This window comes from Cylas formicarius, unplaced genomic scaffold (assembly GCF_029955315.1).
Source record: "Cylas formicarius isolate icCylForm1 unplaced genomic scaffold, icCylForm1.1 PGA_scaffold_7__23_contigs__length_41026272, whole genome shotgun sequence".
In the NCBI taxonomy this organism is placed as follows: Eukaryota; Metazoa; Arthropoda; class Insecta; order Coleoptera; family Brentidae; genus Cylas; species Cylas formicarius.
Window position 1 is genome coordinate 3,979,992 of NW_026844352.1, and position 9,061 is coordinate 3,989,052.

The window sequence follows — 9,061 nt, forward strand, 5'->3', positions numbered from 1 at the left end:
AAAAAATTCAACCCGAAATGCGGTTTTAGATCTAGATGTCAAAGGGACAACGCTTCGAACCTGCCTTCAATTAAACAAATGAAAGTCCTATAAATTCTGTCCAGTACAGAAATTTGATGGAGAGACACTTTGCAGAAAATATATTGGCTAATATTATTTGTATAGATGAGTCCATATTTACAACCTCAACTAAAATTATCCATTACTGGAGCAACAAGAATAATAAAATACATATGGAAGTTACAAGATCAGGAAGCATTTCTGTCATGGGGCGCAAGGCTACTTAGAGCTTTTAAATATTATCCAGCCCTTTATTAAAAATGAAGTGCTTAAGTGCTTTATCACAGAAGTCAAAAAATTAGCAGCTATTTAAATGCGCACTCCAGAGAATGGATTGGAGAGAATGGTAGTTACACCTGACCTCCAAGGAGCCCCTACTTAACACCCCTACATTTTTTTCTATGAGGCCACACGTAATGAGTAAACACAAACCATCAACTGCCGAGGAACTTAAACGTGGGATAAGAGAAGGTATTGGATATTTAAATAGGACTGAAACTGTTAGAAATTCTGTTATGTATCTAGAATCCGTTTATACTACTTGTATTTCTCAAAGTGGAGAACATATTGAACAACTGTTATAATAATTATTATCTTTTGTAAACTATTAATTTTTTATTGATCCCTCGTTAATAAAATATTCACCAACGTTGTCGCGTATCCTTGGTCTTATCCTGTATAAATAATGCATACATACATTTACATAATATTTGGATCTTCACAAGCGCATCGGCAAGATTATAGTCAACTATGAAGTGGTCAATAATAGTGGCAGCACTTTAGCACTTGTTTTGTTGAAACGTTGCACTAACTGAACTTATATGACAACAGCATGTTTGTTTGTGATAGACAAAGGTTTAAAAGGAAATATTTCAAAAAGTAAAAATATTAGGCATATACAACCTTACATAAAATTGCACTTAATTTTTATTTTTAAATATGACATGTTTATAAAAATAGGTAGTTTCCATTAAAAAAAATTTTTTTTTGCAGTTCTTTTAATTTCATTTTTAATCTTATTTCTGGTTTACATTGTGTTAATATGTATCGAAATTTCTTACGAAATCTGTTATTCGAGGCCTTTGTCTACAGCAAAACTTACTCAAGTGCGACAATAAACGCTTCCGAATGAAGAAATTGGCAGACATTTTACGTCGTGCAAACGTCATTTTTCGCAAAAAAATAAAAATGTCAAAAACGGTTAGAGTTAGGTTTAGGATGTTATACACAAAATATATCTAGAATTTTGTATGGAATTCAAAAATGAAGTAATATACCAGGTGTTCTATTTAAAATAGGCAAGTTGATACTCGTCCACGAAAAATTAAACACCAACACACAAATTAAAACGTTTGTAATACCCAAATTAACTGTCGAAATTCTATATAGCGAAATTGAAATGACTTTTTCGTGATAAACAGTTTTAGTTATAAAGAGTTATAGCCACTTGAAAAATAACAATACGCATATGTGTTCTTTAATATTTAATTATTCTATATATATATTTTAACATCTACATTTTATATAAATATTTAAGAACTACATTTAATGTTTCAAATAATCGGTCATTTTCTTTTGATTTTTTTTAGTATGCCAAAACGCATCTCGTACTTTGGCTCGTGTTTTCACCATTTCTTCGAGAGGGGCATCTTCCCCATGATACATACAAAAATTCTCTAGCAGCTTAACCGAATAGAGAGCTTGTTGAATGGTTGGTGGCGGTCCCAGATCAACTTCTTCATCTTCTTCTTCCTCTTGGTGCTCTTCGTCACCCTTTCTAACTTGTTGTAATATGGCTTCCTCTGTCAAGTCTACTGTTGCAGGCAAATCCTTATCTATCACCATAAAATCTTGCACCTCCTCACTTGTAAACGTAATTGTTGTTTGAAACTGTTTTATCCACTCGCTTAGTGGCTGATCATCTTCCAAGTCCTGTTCGCATTCTGTCCCGGACTCTTAAGACTTTTTATTACGCTCTGGTCCATCGGCTGTAATACACTTGTTGTTTTGGCTGGAAGAAATGCCAATTCGATATCCTCTAGGGCAGTTATCTAAGAGAAGTAGTATTTTCCTCCCCTTTAATTCTGCATCCCATTTCCGTATCTCCATTTCAAAAATTTGCGATGTCATCCATACTTTTTTGCCTTGTAAGTGACCAGCAAAGGCTTGATGTTCTTAAAACATCGTGGGTTAGTTTATTTTCCAATCACGACTAGCTTTCTTTTTTTTCTCCCACTTATATTGGCCGCTAGTAACACTGTTATATGTTCTTTAGAAAGTTTTCCACCCACACATTTTTCGCTTCGAAATTGAAGAGTTTTATCTGGCGCCATTTTGTAAAAAATAACAGTTCCGTTAGCATTAAAAATGTTGTCAGCATTGTACTTTTCTACTAGTTTTGACCACGTCTTCTCCAGCCAATCGATAGAGACGTTTCTATCGACATCATGGGCTTCGTCACTTATCTGTCCATAATTCATACTATGTCTCTGTTTGAACTTCACCAACCATACTTCCGAAGCCTCGAAATCGATAATGCCAAGCTGTTCAGCAAACTTTTCTGCTTTTAGTTTTACGATAGGTCCAGAGAGTGGCACATTTTTAAGACGTTACTGTTGGAACCACTGCAACATTGTCCGCTTCGTTCAAATTTTGATCTTGTCATTTCTTTACTAGGACTGCCTGCCGCTCCAGCCTGAATGATTTTTTCTTTGCACTTCCAAATCGTGGATACAGTCGACTGTTATCGACGTCCCACATCACTTTTCTTTTCTCCCCGTTCTATCTCCCGAATTAAAGCAACTTTTTCATCTAGAGATAAAATTTTATTTTTTTTATTTATTCACTAAGTCAAATTAGAAGTGATTGAGATAATGGTGTGATCTTATACATACCGATAAAGGCCTTAACATAATCGCTTATTACGAGAAAACCACTTAGGACGACCAGGTTCTCGGTAATTAGATTATTAGGGTAAGGAAGTCGGCCTACATTCCTTACTTTGTACCTGATGTGCCCTTTTTTCTTTCAGTATAGAGAGTGATAAATTCGTTATACAGAGCGCATTAATACATAGCTTCGTATGGGGACCTAATAGTACAACAAATTTTGTTTGAAATAAAGAGTTTTACGTTATACAGAGTTTTGCTATAGAAAGTTTTCACTGTATTTTATTTAACTTTTAGCTCCATCTCCTATAGTTTCTCAGAATGGTAGTGTCTTACCAAGATAAATGGTCCTATATATGAATACGACATTCTCTGGTATTAATTCACATTTTGTAATTCGCCCCATAAAATTTCTGTAGGACCCAAGTCAGTGCCTCGTTTTTGCTGCTGATCGTTGGTACTTTTTATTATTATTATAAACTATTACGCTGCCTGGCGACATACCTGTAAGAAGCGAATTTTTCACCTAATTTTCAATTTACTAAATTTATTCGTGGTAGTCTAATGAGCAGTCTTTAATGTTTTTTGCTGAAAGCAGGAAAGCATTTGGCAACCAAGTTTCCCTCAAGTCACAGTGTAAAGCGGTTATATTCAAAATGCAATTCCATGAAGAATTTTGCCTCTCTTTGGGTGTCGAGCGAAGTCTTGTCGAAGTTTCGCAAAGAATGAACATAAAACAAAAAAACTCAATATCGTTGCTGCAGAAAAAGATCTTCCTCTATTGCGCAAAAGATTTTATGAACTACAGATTGAGGCAATATCAAAATAACAACATATTTCAAAAAAATTTAAAAAAAAAACAATGATTTGGGTATTCCAGGCCATTTTCAAAGTTATTGGTGGGATTCGGGAAACGAAAATGTGTGCTGGTCTCGTCCGAACATCAACTTACATCATACAAACAAACAAAATCAACTCCCAGTCAATTCATTAAAAAACAAATTTGGAGTTGGAGATATGCTAGACCAGTTCGAGATAATGTTTTCAAAAAGCTATTAGTACTACCATCAGCTAGCTTGCATCATCATTAGCTTCTGCGCTCTTTATCAATGACCAATTATAACTAACCAGACTTAAATAAAAGCTATTAGACCTGCATGATATTAACTATAAATATATTTGGAGTAGCTTCCATATTTGTGATTCGATAATTTATCTATAATTTTTGGACGATAGAATTTCTTATAAAAAAATTGTTGAAATATATCAAAATTACTTTGAGAAATACTATCTAAAATTTAAAAATCTATATTTATTGCCCATTTAGAAGACTAGCAGACAAATACTATAACGGATTCATAATCAATGGAATAAAACATTGTAAGAGAACGGGGTCCTCTCGGGGTAAAGTGAATAGCACGAAAAACACAGAAGAGACTTCTTACTATTTTACTAAATTTGCGCGTCTTTAACAATTAGTTTCAAAAGAAATGATCAAATGCGTGAATAAAACGAAAATAAAACTTCGCGTCCGACGCGTAACGCCGTCAAATCGCAACTCCCGTGTCGGAATCCGGACTCGTCGTCACGTGCCGGGGTCCGAGCGGGCCGTCTCAAAGCGTTGCGGTTGATTTAATGGAATCGGTGCAGTGGTGGTTCGTTACAACATGAGATAAAAACTGAACAATTTTGAAATGCGTGTATCCTTTTTGAACTGAATTGAAACTCCACTATTCGAAAAAAATTTAACTTGAGTTTTTGGCTTCTAATTTTTATCATATTTTTTTTTATAGATTTCCACAAATCTTGAAATCGTCAAAATCATTAATAATTTTTTCTGTTATGAGATTAGCATCACTAATTCTTGTTTTGATTAACTAGACATGTTACAGTTTTATTTTTATTTTCATTGAGGCTTTTTTTATTTTATATTTTTGCACCATCCAATAAGTTTGCGATTGTTTTATACAAATAAATTATTGCGGATACTGTTAAAACTCCGGAAAACAATTGTGCCTTCCTTGAGACGGCTGGGGTTGTTTTTAGTTCTGCAGTACTTATAATCGACTCTACGTCAATTAATTTAATTTTAAATTGTACGAGACGTAGAAGCTTCAAATACAACATTTCTACATCTATTGATCTAAACTATTGCTACACCGCAGGCAGAGAGAGAAAGTGAAATATATTTTAAAATTAATTTACAAACGGGAGAAACTTAACAACTTTTTTGAGTGGAGTGTTAATTCAGGTAAAAAAACTTTATTTTATTTATTATAATATTTATTGGGGTTTTCACAACGTACTGTTCCCGAGCATTCAGCTTCAAATAGGAAATAAAGAAAAAAGAAAGAGAATTTAAATTAAAAAATAAAGAAAATAGGAGGGGAAAGGACTATTTCTAAGAGAGGTTGTTTTCGGATATTAAAGTAAGTTAAAGGACATAATTTATTGATTGGGCCGGTGTAAGTACCTTCCCAGATCATAATTTTACTGTTCCCAACGTTTCCATCTTGTGTGGTAAGGGGCTGACTTAGGGTTAAACCTTTTTTTACATGTTGACAAGAAGCACGACACGAGTTTAAAGTAAACAAATTTATTTAATTTAATCATTGGTTGCAAAATAAAATCAACGATCCGCGGCCTGCTAGATCAACCAGAGAAAATCGTTAATCTCTAATCAGCTGTCGATTAGACTTAACCTGCGTCAGTCAGTTACTCGGTTACTGTTATTATTATTTTTGCTTTATTAACAGAGTCAGTAGCCGCAGTAGCACTTGGAGCATAAAAAACAATGCATTGTTCAATTGGATTGTTAACTTAGCAATCACATTTTCGCTACTAGTTGACAGTTTAAGACATGAATTTATTATTATCATCATATGTTACCTTATAATTATATCTAAATCTAATTTATTAACCTATTTCGGCTAAACAAAGAGGTCACCAGGAATTTAATAATTGAAATACAAACATTTATACAAGCTCCACAACGAAGATACAATATTCCTTTTCATTTACAGGCAAATAAAAAGGGGAAAAGTATAATTATGACACTATTTTATGACTTTATAGATCGATGATTGCAATTAGGAAGCAGTAAGCAGAATTATTAAATAATTTTTCTTTTTATTTTTCGCCTACACTTTTTTCCTTCATCTCTTATCCAAACTAAAAATGAACAACTTTAGAGCATATTTCGGCAGAAACAGTTTACTTACTGTTAAAAGAAAACAAAGAACGAAATGAAACGCGGTTAGGACGTAAGTTATCTATGGTAGGTTATGTTCAATGCAGTTTGTTGCATTCTTCTTTAGTTCAATAGCCAATTGGCAATGCCATTAGTCAAGAATCGCAAACCTAATAGGATTGCCTAATCCGTCAAATCTATCTGCAAATGCAATGCGAAAACTCTCGCTCGCTGTGACGTAGGTGAAGTCCTGTATTGGCGCGTTGCATGGAAATAATCTGAAACTGACCCGAGTTTTGATGGACTTTGAGTATTTTGAGTAGCTAATATAGCATTTTGTTTGGATAATCACTCGTTATTTTCATTTAATATCAACATTAAATCATTTTAGTACTTATTTAATAATTATTGGGAAGTAGCGTAGGGTAGGGTCTCAGGTAGGGTAAAAGTAATACTGTTGCAATCAGGTTTGGCTTATATGTATTATCTTGAAATACATATATTAATTAAATATTGTTACACATAAATACATAAAACTAGCAACAAAACGATTAACCTGTAAAACTTTGTGTTTTACAGCATGCTACCATTTTAAATATGCAAAAATTAACAAAACTTATAAACTAGAAATCCCTATTTTTGAATATATTAAAGAACCTAATAACTCATTTTGTAAAATAAATTGAGCAGACATAGCTTTTATTTGGATCACGTTTGTCCTCTCTTCTACATCGAACTATCCACTCCTTCCGAATAGTTCGGGACACTAGATCTTTCCCTTTGGGAAAGCGATGAAAACTACATTTTCGAGAACTTGCTTTTTCATCAAAATAGTTGTTGTTGCACCCATATATGGCACATCTCGTTCCAGGCATACCTAACTATTTTTTGATGTAACTTATCCCACTGAAAACGGTAAAAGAAATGTATTTCTTACCTTTACCTATATTATTATGTGTAATATTTTGAGCTTACCTCCTAACTAATAACACCGCTAATAAGCAGCACGAACACAAAACTTTGAAGTCTTTGTTTAAGGTTAAAAATACTGTTTTTCTCAGTTCTAGCCACTCAAGCACATTCAATTTTAAAGTATTTGTTAAAGCTTAAAAACACTGTTTTGTCCAAGTTTTTTTTACAGAAATACAATTAACACAAACATAAGGACACTACTCACTAGTTTAAACTATTTTAATTGTTCAAAGAACACAAAATACAACGATTTAATACGCCTTCAAATGCATTGACACAAAAACTGTTAGAGGACTTCGCTTACGTCACAAGTCTTATGGGATTGGTTTACAATTCTTGGCCATTAGTAATGTTGGTTATGGTCTTGTTTTATTGTTGATAAAAGATGAACGAAACAGAATACGATTTTACATATCCACTTAAAGTTTTAACAATATTGATCATAGTAATGTAGAAACAGATTGTTTCCGTCGCAAGGGAGCCCCAGATTGTTTAAAATTTCGAATTCGTTTTTCTTTCGAACGATATTTCAATTCCTAAATAAAAAAATGTTTCTTTACAGAAAAAAAAAAACAAAACCCTTTGGTCAATGCACTTTTGGTCTGCCGTATTGCTCGCACCGTCAGCGTGTTTCAAAAGAAATTAAGAAAAAGCCTGTCAGCGGTTGTCACTCCCACTTGAAAACGAGGACAATGCACTATAGAAAATTCAAAGTAGGGTAATTCGATCCCTTTAAATGTAGTCGTTTTCTTTACTAAACAAACTGCCCACATAATGGCTGTCTCTTGCGTTAAAAGGAGGTTCGATTCATTTCCGATGTTAAAGACTTTTAAATATCCCGGTCGAAAACGTATCGCGTCTCTTTCCGAGGCTAATAACTTACGCCATATTCTTTTTATATCTAAGGAGTTGCAGGCTGTAGCTGTAGCGGGGAATTGTAGAATGGGAAACTTGTCGCGAATTTAACTTTAAATTTACCTGTGAATGGGGGTTTCGGAATTATGAATAGTTAGTATCTTTATAAAATATTCGTCATCCGTGTTACTAAATGTATGAACCTTTATAACACTGTTTGAAGGGATTAGCTATTGGTTGTACGAATTTTTATTTACAGTTAATAATTTACTCTCTAAAAGAACAATTTTCAGCGTCTTTTAGATTTTTGTACATAACTAAAACCCCTTCTATATAATCAAAAAAATGCGTGAAACAAAAGTTATAGCGTCGGGTCTCCCACGTATTACGGATGTGCTTTCAGTTTTGTAGCTCCAACGGTTCGAAAGTTATTCAGGAAAAACTAAAAGACGAAAACGGAGAACGGAGAACGGACAGACAAAAAAAAATTTTTTTTTCGACGGTGATCATTTCTGTACCAACGGCGATCCCGTAGAACTTACCGTTACCGAGATTAAAAAGTAACATGTTAATTTATTAGTTTAGTACATAGATGAAACCCTTGGCCTTACGCATGTGTTCTCTTTTCTTTGTTTGCTAACTGTTGATTGACTGTAATCCGTTATTGGGCGTTAGTCTGGTGATTACTTTACTTCAATAAATAAATAAATAAATAAAAAATAAACATAATTATTCATGTTTATCTTCAACTAAAATACAAAATAAGACGTATGACTTTTGTTTATTTTGCCTCCTCTATTAAACATTTGTTTAGGAGATTTTAATTAATTAACCCACTCAATCCGCTAAGAGCACTTTTTAGACAAAATTCCAATATACACAAATTGTGGAGGAGCCTACCAGAATATCTGCAAACATAAGTTCTCTTACCCATATTTTATTCAAACAATAAATTTCAAATTTTAATTCAGAGTTGGAAGGAAAATTGGCAATAAAATTAAATTATTTAATTTAAAAATCTTTATGAGGCAACGAGATAGTGCTTTGCACAAATTTAAAAGAACAAGAGATATAAATGATGAAAATTTTAGTCGAT